A 10,879-nucleotide genomic window follows, 5' to 3' on the forward strand; every position below is an offset into this window, starting at 1 on the left:
TTGTGGAATGTTCCAGATTCTCATCCTTGAGGGGTCTGAGCCCCTGAGCCTCTTCTTAGGCCACTTAGGTTGATGTGTTTTCCATTTACCATCAACACTGGGTAAGAGAATACCTAAAGATGCCTAAGTGGTAAACATAGGCCTCCCTGCCTCTGCTGTGGAAAAGGAGCCCTACCTCTTCTTTGTCAGGGTCAAATCCTGCTGCTAAGATGGTGATCCCTGAACACATGGAATCCCGAGTGTCCTGCCAGTAACCATAATTTAGAGTTCAATGAGACATTGGCTATGTCCCCTGATGGAAGCTTTCTGCTTTTGGAAATCAAGACCTCTAAGCCTGCAGAGCCCAGAGCTGTGGGGAAGGGAGGTACAAAGTGCTCCAGTGGGTTACTGGGGGTCATGATAAGCAGAGGTACCATGCCCCAGCCTGTACCTCAGTGTCGCCTTCAACAGGCCATTCCATCACTCTGGCAGACCAGCTTCACCTAGGTAGTGCTATCCCACTGCCATGTCTCCTCTGGTGTACCTCCCTTGCCATAAAGTAGGTCCCCTGTGTGACATGATGTGATGCAGCATCCCTGTTGAAGATCAAATACTCCAAGCCCTCAGATGCAAATGGTGGCGCCAGCTGAGGCTCTGTAGGCAGAAAAGGCAAACCCTGGAATATAATTTTTTCAGAGTTAAAATGAATTTTTGCCCCTCCTAACAAAGTAGCTAACTTGCAACCAAGTGGATGGTTGGCGATCTCAAAGGATAATACCATATACGGGGTTGTTTTCTGTTGCTGACAGACTGGACATTTGGTAGCAGCAATAGCTATATTAGTTTGGTGAGTGAGACCCAGGTCTAGCCTCCAACCTCCACCGTGGCTACTGAGTCTATGCACCCATTGGGCCAGCATTATGCTGATCAATGGCAGTGGCTAGTTGATGTCAACCGGCCTAGTCAATCTATTTTCTTGTTTGTTTAATGCCTCTTCTGGTGTTGGATGCTCTCCGGTGGATGTTAACCTGTGATACCAAGATCTTCACACTTCATGCCCGTCCCCACAAGCATGGCTCTCCCCCAGACCTCCTTGTCTTCCAATCTTCTTCCTTCTGGCTCCTGACCGTTCAGTCAAGTCATTTGCCATTGCCCATGAGTTTATATATATTCTCTTTTCCCACAATGTAGATGAGCAGGTACACCATTTGAAGCTACGCTCATAGGGAGGATTTCCACTAATTGGTGACTTCAAGGTCACCCTTGAGTAGGCTTTAGTGCATGGCAATCCACTTTTGATTTGCAGCCACATACCAAGCCAACACATTCATAAACCAAACCAGGCCCTTTATATTCTCCATCAACTAGTCATAAGGGACCCCTATGCGGCCACTGGTGTGCACTGAGGGAGAGGCAGTGCAATGGTGGTGGATGATGACATGCGGTCTGAGCACACAATCTACTTGTGCCCTCTGGCCCTGCTTACGTCCAATCCCAAGTGCACCCCTTCTGTCTTGCAATGGATTACTTCTGGGTTCACCCACTTAACGTTATGACCTGTTGGGTCTGACAAAAAACAGTTTATGATGGACAATTCTAGCCTTATAACCCTTTGATGACTAATAGGCAGAATCCCAAAGCAGACCAGGAGCTGCATTTCATAATGTGTCCAGTCTGATCTCCGGGCTCTCCCACTGAACTTGGTCATTTGGTGGGATTTCTGACCTTAGGTGGGATTTCCACCCTGTTGTGCCCATTTCTTTGAGCCTTTTCATCCTTCCTCCCACCAACTGTCATGGTAATTCATTTCTACTTCATCTTATGTGGACTACTACTTTCTCCAAGTTTCTGAGAGCCAACCTAGCAGAATATTGGCAGCATGCTAGGATCCTTACGAGACATCCTATATCCTAGGAGAATGCTCCCATATCAATAAATTCTTCCTTATATAATTTTATATTCCACCCACCTAGATCCAGTACTCCCAGAATCTAGTCCCTCAAATAACATCCCAGATCTGCCCGTACTTGTTGGCTAGATCCTACAGTTCCTTCAAGGCATAGTACCTTTCCTCCCCTAGCAGAACCAGCACTTCCCCAGCTGGGCAATGTTGTGATTTAATCCTACTTATTGGTCTGGCTGCCAGGAGAGGGGATATGGGGACAGATCTTGAAGAGAAGGGGACACATTTGCTTTGCAAGACTGAGGCCTCTGCATCTTTGTCAAGCAAGAGAGGAGTGTAGTCCTAGTCTTTAACAGAGAGAAGTAGGCCACTTCTTAGGCCCAGAGGGTTTAGGGGAATCTGGAGACTCCAGATGTTCAAATGTATCAACTCTTATCTCAGGTCCTCCTCTTTCCCCATCAGAACCCTGGCCTGGCATAGCACACCTACCTAGGTTGAACATTCAACCTCCCCTGGAACTCCTCTACTCTTATGATTAAGTTCTAGCCCCGATCTTCAACTTTTTCTGCCCTCTAACTACAAGAGATGAGGCTCACTTTATATCCAATCAGTGAAGCCTTGTGTTTTTCACACTGAGCCTTTAATTGCTAGCTAATTACTCTCTTATTCCGAAGCATCAATTGCCCCCAGCAATATAGCCATCTAGTACCACTGTTCTTATAATGACTAGTTCCCCATATTTCTCAAATGCTCGATACCTTCACCCACTAGCACATTCCCTTCCACCATCTGAGTCCACCACTGCTACCTTGTGCCAGGATCCAGCACTGCTCCACCTACCCCTAGAGATGGGACTCCTCATTACCGGTGGCTATCAGGTGATCAAGTTCCAGAATCCCATCTTAGTATTTCCTTCCTCAGACCACTACTGGTATGAACGGTTTAGGTTGGGTTCTCTGAGAATTAGACTTTGAATCAAAAAGTTATTTACAGGAAATGTATTAGTGCACGCTCTAGGAGATCACCATTGTGGAAGGGAAAGCAAAGGGAAGGAAAGAGGGTTGGGCCAAGGGAGAAGCTGGGCTATGATACAGTCACAACAAAGGCCTCAGCCAACCTCATAGAGTGCTCTGAAGCTGGTTTGCACGTGGAAGTTGTCCCGAGTTGGGGTGAGATAGATAGACCTTTGTTCCCCCAAAAGCCGATCCATGGATACAGGCTGCCCCAGTGAAGAGGCATGACTTGGGTGAAGAGCTCACTTAAGCAGAGGCAATTAGCAGAGAGAGAGCCGACAGCTGAGGGCTCTCAGGCAGCAGCACCCCTAGCAGCTGGACGAGTAAGTCCTTCTCTGCGGAGGGAGACGTGGGGGTACAGCAGTTCTATCTCTTATGAACCATATGACCTTGGGTAAGTTAGCCATGCCCTCTGGGTCTTAGTCTCCTGATGTGTAAAGTAGAAATAACTATAATGCCTACATCATAGGGTTATCATGAAGATGAAATGAAATGTGACGCACCTTCACACACAGCCTGGTACATAATCAGCACTGTGTCTTTTTGTAGCTATAAAAAGCTTAGGGTTTATATGGGAAAGCGAAGACCAAACTATAGGCTACAAGAGAAAGAGGTGCTATACAGTGGTCAGTGGGACCTTAGGAGAGGTGAAGATCAGGGGAACAAAGAACACTTTCAAAGAGGACACGGTCAACAGATACGCGGAATTTAGAAGGGGGCAGCTTCCTGGCAACATATTAACAAGAGCAAAGGGCCAAGAAGCAAACATGGCCTTTGCAGAGCGGTGAGGAAGTCGTCCTGGGTGCCACAGTGCTTCCTGGCCAGACGCCGGCTGAGACAGGGGTGGGTCATGGAAGCTTAGAAATCCAGGCAGAAGCAGCTGCTCCCGAGACCCCACCAGACCATAGTGCAGTTGGGCTCAGAGGCGGGTTGAGGGGCATCCATCCCTGAGGAATGACATGTCTTGGGCAGGAGAGGGAGAGGGAGGAGGACGCAGACAGGGAAGAGAAAAGGGTGAGGAGAGACAGACACAAAATAGAGAAACATGCCAAGGAGAGAGAAGGCCGAGAACAAATTGGGATTAAAAGTCAACCCAGAAAGGGAAAGAGAAAAACCAGAAATGAAGAAATGTGGACTAGCGCTTTAAGAAATGATGGTCTTTTAATTTCAGAAGCTCCAATACAAAGAATTGGTGTTGAGAAAAAAAAAAATAATAACAATAAAAATTTAGAGCTAGGTCAGCCATGTTACTTCCTTCGGAAACAATACAAATACACTTATTAAGGGGCCCAGAGTTTTGGCTATATTATAAAGAGTCCTAAATTAATGTCCCTTCCCAAAATGCCTACTTTTCCAACAGGTGCAATATGACACCATCTGCCCAACAAAGAATCTAAATGTCACTAACTTCATAAGAAAATGTAACTGGCTGTTTAGGATCCTAGTTTATTATGATGATATTTAATAATTTGTACTTATAAAGCATTTCGGGGCATAAAATGAGTTATAAATGTTAACTCTCTAGCTCACACAATAACTCCTTAGAAAGACAGGAAACATGACACTCCCCTTTTAAGAGATCGATTCATTCAACAAACATTTATTGGGCTCCTACATGCTAGGCATTGTAATGATGCAGAAATTTGGCTACATGAAGTTTGAGTGCCTGCTCCTGGAGCAGAAATTAGAGCCTCCCAAGAGCAGGAACCATGACGTTTCCTCTCTGCAGTCCTAGGGCCCAGCACTGCACCTGGAAAAGGAGAGTCATTTCATAAATGTGGGTAGATTTTTTAAAAATTAAATACCCGAAATTAGCTATAAGTCTATGCTACTGTTATTAAAAACATAAACCCAGAAACTTTTGACCTCTGAGCCATTACTAGCCACTGGACCTTACTTCCTGTAGAAACCCCTCGTCTAGTGCTCTTCTGCTCTTTCACGTGGTAAAACACTCGCTCATCCTCTGAATGCTGTGAAACATGCAATTTCCGTAACCCTTTGCATTTACTGGGGAAGAGGTTGAGGCTAAGGCGGCCCCACACTGAGATTTGCTTTTTTCTGAAAGATTTTGGCTTCTCTGAAGATTTTTTATACTGAGTGGAAAAATAGAACTCTGGATCTAGAAATCACTCCAAGTCAATATCCTCTTCTTAGTTCAGGTTGGGTGTGGGAAAGTTCCATTTGGCAGTTCTGACTAATAATGAAGTCCCGACAACTATCAAATGGCCAGCAGAAAACAGGAATAATTTGGACACTGGGCTTCTGACTCAAGTCTGAATCTCCAGCAATTCTTCACAAGGTGTCTGGTAAACTTAACCCCTGCTCACAGGGTCCAAAACAAACCTATGGTACGCCATACCCAAATCTTGGTGAAATGGAGAGAAAGGTAAAGTCACAAGTTTGTGCCCAAATCTTGCCCTTTCCCCGCTCCCACATTTCAATGTGGACGCCCTTAAAAAGCTGGACTGCTCAGAGCAGGAAGGTAGCCTTCGCTCTCAGAACGAAGGTAACAGCGCCACGGGGCCTAATCATGAAGCAGAATCTCTCCAAGCCTGAGGATCCAAGTGGCACCCAAAGGTCCAGGTGTCCCACCCCAAGCCTGAAGCTCTTGCTCCGGACACAGTCACGGCAAAAGATGCATTTTCGAGAATGTCAAAAATCAGGCCCCAGACACACCCTAGGCCAAAATACACCCGAAATAAGTCACTGATGGTTTCAATGATCCAGGTTATCACTTCTCTTTACCTTTAGCCTCCTGACTCTGCTCAGTGAATGACTATATATACCCCACTGCTACTCTCTAAAGCGGGTCAGATGATTGCACGTAAACAGAGCGCATCCGAAGAGGGCCAGAGAAGTCGACAGAAAGAAGAGGACTTGCTTCCCTCGTTCTTTGAAAAAAATCTGTCCTGTACAGCTTGGCTGAAATTTACAGAGAAAAAAAGAATCTCCGAGCTCCTTTCTTCTGCTCGCCGGGGGGGGGGGGGAGGTGGCACAGTCTGTCGACGGCTGAGCCCACAGTCATACATGCAAGCTAATATTTCCAGGGCCCTGCATGGGATACCTTTCCCAGAATTCATGTTCTCAATGGGAAACTGAAATAGCGCGTGAGAGTTACGCTAAGTAGATTTAAATAATTAAATTCAAAAATTCTCAAACCACTTGCTGTTTCAAATTTATTTCTTTAATAACAACTCAGACTCAGCAACAGACTGGATTAAGATTTCACTGATTCGAAATTTAAGATATAGCCAGCTCTGGGTGTTGTTTTTAAGTATTTAAGGGGAAATTTGTGCGTGGTGAAAATGAAGAGGCTGCAGCCTTATAAATTCATTTCCTCTCTCAGAAGCCGGGCCGCGCCTGCACGCTGCAGCTGTCCGGGGAGGCAGGCGACCCTTTGTTTCCCCACGAGGGGACAATTTGGCCGGCCCCACACCCTCAGCAAGAACTATTTCCTCCGTGGCGCCAGGCAGTTGGGCAGAATCATCTGGGGTGGTTTTCATGTGGCAAAGCAAAGCATCCTCTGGGATTCCAGAGAGACTTCTAAGGATCCATTTTCATCCGTGACCTCAAATCATGGCCCGTACCAGGCCCCGAAGACTGGAGGCCGCGGCGGCCTGAGCCGAGTTCGCTGACCTCCGAAATAACCGGCCCTGATAACAGGCAGCGACGCAGAGAGCGCCTCGGAAAACAGGTGTTACATGGCAGGTAACAGCCCCACGGTACTTACTATTCATGCTAACAGTTTTACAAACAAGTGAGTTTCTTATACATTCATCGCCACCCCCAGGCATTCATATTCTTTTTAAGTACAGAAACCTTAATTAGATTTTGACCACAGACCCGGATTTGACTTACCCTGACAGGGTTTCCATTAGTGTAATCTGTGGGGGAATTCACTGTTTTAACATCTGTGTGCCTGAGGCCTATCTCACATTTACTGCAAAACTCTGAAAAGCCTCCCTTGTATGGCTGTATGTTTCCTCATGCTCCCAATTTCACAGAAGTCATTTCAGCACCAAACGGTAATTAGCAAAGGGATGGGCCTCAGCTGACATGAATGCAATTTATTGTTTTCCACGAGGCCCTGAACCAAGCAAACAAAGAACACAGTCTAGCTGTCTGGCATTTTATTAACTTGTATTGTGCAGTGCACCTTACTGAAGGGAGATCTTCGGGAGAAATTCAGCAGTTTGTGTGTGGCAACACGCAGACTTTGGAAGAATATTAATTTCAGTTCAATTAGGCAAGTTTTGTGGTACCTCAGTCTGTAATATAGGACCAGCCACTTTTATAATTATCTTCCATATTAACTTTATCATCACCAGACTTTTGCATAAATGCAACCTTTCATCTTTAAAATGCCAACACTTCTTCAATTTTGGCAACCGTACAGCACTGCTAATTATTTGCTCATTATGTGTGGTTAACTGATGAATCATTAATAAATGAATGAATGGCTAATATATTTTTATGGTAATTGGAGATATAACTGATTGCAGACTTCCTTAGCTTCTCAAAACGGCACTGAATGAACAGTGGCTGCCTAATTGTTTACAGATGATATTTATGCCCCCACCCAGTGTTTCCCACAGTTGTGGTTTATCACTGGCGTGGTCTCATCGGTCCAGGGCGGCGGCTCGCTGAGGACCAGCCCGGGCCGAGGGGAGTGGGCAGCAGTATAACCACGCTTTCCTCTCCTTGTGCTTCTGTCACCTCATTTGTTACAGCTCAGCTGTATGGGCCTCAGGGCCGCTCGCTAGCAGTTCGAAGACTCCTTGTGGGTTCCCTTCTGCTGGGCGTCGTCAGGGCCACGGCCGGAACACTGCTGCGGTTACCCCTAGTCAGAGACACAGAAAGAGTTGGAGGCTGACACACAAACACACCCGCCATCCAACTGCCACTCGTCTTGGCTGGCACACCCAAAGGAACGGTGTGGCCAGTGGCCACCCAGCCTGGTGTCTCTGAGGTGGAGGAGCTAAAGGAGACCCTTTGGCGAGGGTCTGGAGTTAAGAGGTCTGGAGTTCAGGGGTGCCTGGGTGGCTCAGTCCTTAAGCGTCTACCTTCGGCTCAGGTCATGATCCCAGACTCCTGGGATCGAGCCCCACATCGGGCTTCCTGCTCAGTGGGAAGCCTGCTTCTCCCTCTCCCGCTCCTCCTGCTTGTGTTCCTGCTCTCACTCTCTCTCTCTCTCTGTGAAATAAATAAATAAAATCTTAAAAAAAAAAAAAAAAAAGAGGTCTGGAGTTCAGTTTGCACCACTGACAGAAGTCCAGAAAAGAAAAGCAAGCAGAGATCCTTAACTCCGTTCCCTGACTCGCCATTCCATGGCTGGCTAATGGGCATAGAGAATGGCCGTGTTACACAAATTCGATCTATCAGGCACATCGGTCACCACCTATGGGTTAAAGACAAAGGGTCTGTATTTGTTGACAATTCTTGTGAAAAGGAAAAATAGAATACTGGCCAAAAAAGGCTTGTTTAGCTTTATACGAACCGACGGAAGATCAAGTTAAAAATGCAAAGGAGATTACCAATTCTTAATTATAATTATTTAACCAGGTGGGTAGTTTCTCCTAATGAACATTTCCATGAAAACAGAATAACTAATGACAGTCTTAAAGAAGCCTTTGTCTTTCCATGTACTAATGATCACATTTATAAATATGCAGCAAGGCCCCCGTGTACATTGCTAATGATAAGTAATTAAGCACCAGGCGTGGGAAGCCAGTGAAAAGGGTCATGTTAATGCAAGAGAGGAAATTAAAAATGCAATAAAATAAGTTGCCTAGAAAAGATTAAATAAACTTCTGGCTTCTCCTCCTTCCAGAAGGAAAAGAACGGTTTCCCCATTCTCACAGTAGTGCCATGTCAAGCCATTCAACAGCTGGTTATAAAGTCAGAACAAGTGATCGGCTCGCTCCCGCCCCCATCCCCATTTCCTCCTATTGGTTTGCAGGCAGAGGGTGTGGCTTCACAGGACACTTCCGGTCACTGGGTGAGAAGATGGACCCCCACAAAAAGGAAGGGGTCGGCCAGCAAGGATGTGTACCTGCCATTGTCAAATTAAACTGGACTTTGGCTGTTATCGCTGATATACCACTTGTTCATTAAACCATTCGGAGCAACCTGGGTTTTTCTCATCTTTCAGATGGCCAAGAGCACAAGATGGGTGCCTTTTCCGATACAGTAGAATAACCTCCGTCTCCCTTCACATTGGCCGCTTCCCCACCAGACCCCAAGCTCCTGGAAGATGAGCCCATGACCGTGTGCGAGTCGACATTGTATCCCTCGCACCCAGCGCTGCACCAGACACTGAGCGCTCAATAAATGTCGGTTGGATGAGCGAATGAATGAGTGTGCAAAATAGAACATCTCTAAAATAAGCCGCAGTTTGTCAGAGTCCTTTAACCTCACTCCCAGACCAAGCCCCTCTGCCACTGAAAAGCGCTTGGGCCCACTTGAAAGACATGACACATTTCTCGCTCTCATTCAAGTCCTGAGAAAGGCGCCATCACCGAAAGGAACAGAATGGTGAGGCTTTAACAAAAAATTACTCTTTGCAAAAAAAAAAAAAAATCATAGAGTTGGTGTAAGACTCCTGTTGGGTGACCAGGAATCCGGCATTTCTGTTAAGCATTAAAGACAAATAAAGTGAGTAGGTGGCCTCGTTGGTGAAAGAAAGGGGACTTGTATTTGGATCTCCAACGCTCTTAAATAGGGGCCAATTTTGATTCTTTTTTTTAAAGTGTCTTAGTAAAGCTCTTAAACCACTGAAGATTTTTTTTTCTTTCAAACATTTCGGACTCGCGGATTCCCAGTCCCTCAAGGCTCCCCCATCCCCTAACTCTTCTCTCATCCCTCAGTGAGGGGAATCTCATTTTCTGCCGCTGCCGTCCAGGGTGAGCTCGAAGGCAACCTTGCTCTGAAGAAAACAATAGCGGCAAACAAAAACTAAACCGTGGTTGGATATTTGGGGGGAGTGTTTCCTTTTCATCCCCGCCCCCCCCCCCCCGTCTTTTTTCTTAAATGAGTTCTAAGAAGCAAGTCATCAGGCAGAAAATCCAAGGCTTGGATCTCCCTGCCCTGTTTTAATATTCCTTCTGAATTCAAATGAACCATTTCCTTTTACACAAAATCTCCGACAAGGCCACACTTCTTTTGTTATCAGAGTGTTGTCATCGGCAAGCCTGCTTGGCTCTCATAAAGGCAATTTAGCACCTGACGAGTGCGGGCCTAGATCTGCCTCGCAAATCAGGGCTGCGGGGGAACTCCAGGGAGGAGGCGGGCTCCGGGGACACCTTAGGTGCATCTCTCATCAGCTTCTCCGGCGGGCCCCGGTTTCTCGGGGCAGCCGGTGCTTTCCTCCCGGGACAGTCCGGCCCGCGGCAGGGACACTCGGCGGGCGTATCCTGACCCCCAGTGGCCGGCCCTGTCATCGGACCCCCGCCGGTTCCCACTCCTGCGGGATCCCGGGCACCCGGGCCCCATTCGCTTTAATTGACAATTAAAACAAACTTCGGTTCTCACAGAATCCGACCGAGTGGAATTTCGCAACGCGAGTTTCACAATTCAATTCCCTTGAAGCAAAACCGACGGTTTTCCCTGAGGTTTCACTCCACACCTCTGCGTTGGTGGTTGAACTTCCCCCTCGAGTTTCTCTTCCCACACACACCACTTTACTTCAGAAGCAGCCATGGAGACGGTTTCGGTATTTTTCTGGGGGTCCCCCCCTAGTGCCCGCCCCGATGCTGAGTCGGCGTTTCCGCGACGCCCTGGTGCGACCCGTCGCGTTTGCGAGCGGAGCGCGGAGCCGGCCCCCAGCCCGGAGGGGGCGCTTGTGGCTCCTGCCCGCCCGCCGTCCGCATCGCACCACCTGGATCAGGTTTGCGGGCCCGGGAATGGAACGCAGTCAGACCAGCGGCCGGGGCGGCCGGTGGTAGGGGTGCCCGACTGAGCAAGCAAAAGTGCAGCACGCCGCGGG

General features: G+C 47.4%; 1 long non-coding RNA gene across 1 annotated transcript; it reads left to right on the forward strand.

Moving 5' to 3' along the window:
* The first annotated feature begins 6,364 nt into the window (after nt 1-6,364).
* LOC118523606 (uncharacterized) lies at nt 6,365-9,241 on the forward strand. Its single transcript, XR_004911200.1, has 2 exons — nt 6,365-6,603; nt 9,047-9,241. It is a non-coding gene; the product is annotated as an uncharacterized LOC118523606 (long non-coding RNA).
* Nucleotides 9,242-10,879: the final 1,638 nt, after the last annotated feature.

The sequence above is a fragment of the Halichoerus grypus genome, chromosome 5 (assembly GCF_964656455.1).
Source record: "Halichoerus grypus chromosome 5, mHalGry1.hap1.1, whole genome shotgun sequence".
Lineage (NCBI taxonomy): Eukaryota > Metazoa > Chordata > Mammalia > Carnivora > Phocidae > Halichoerus > Halichoerus grypus.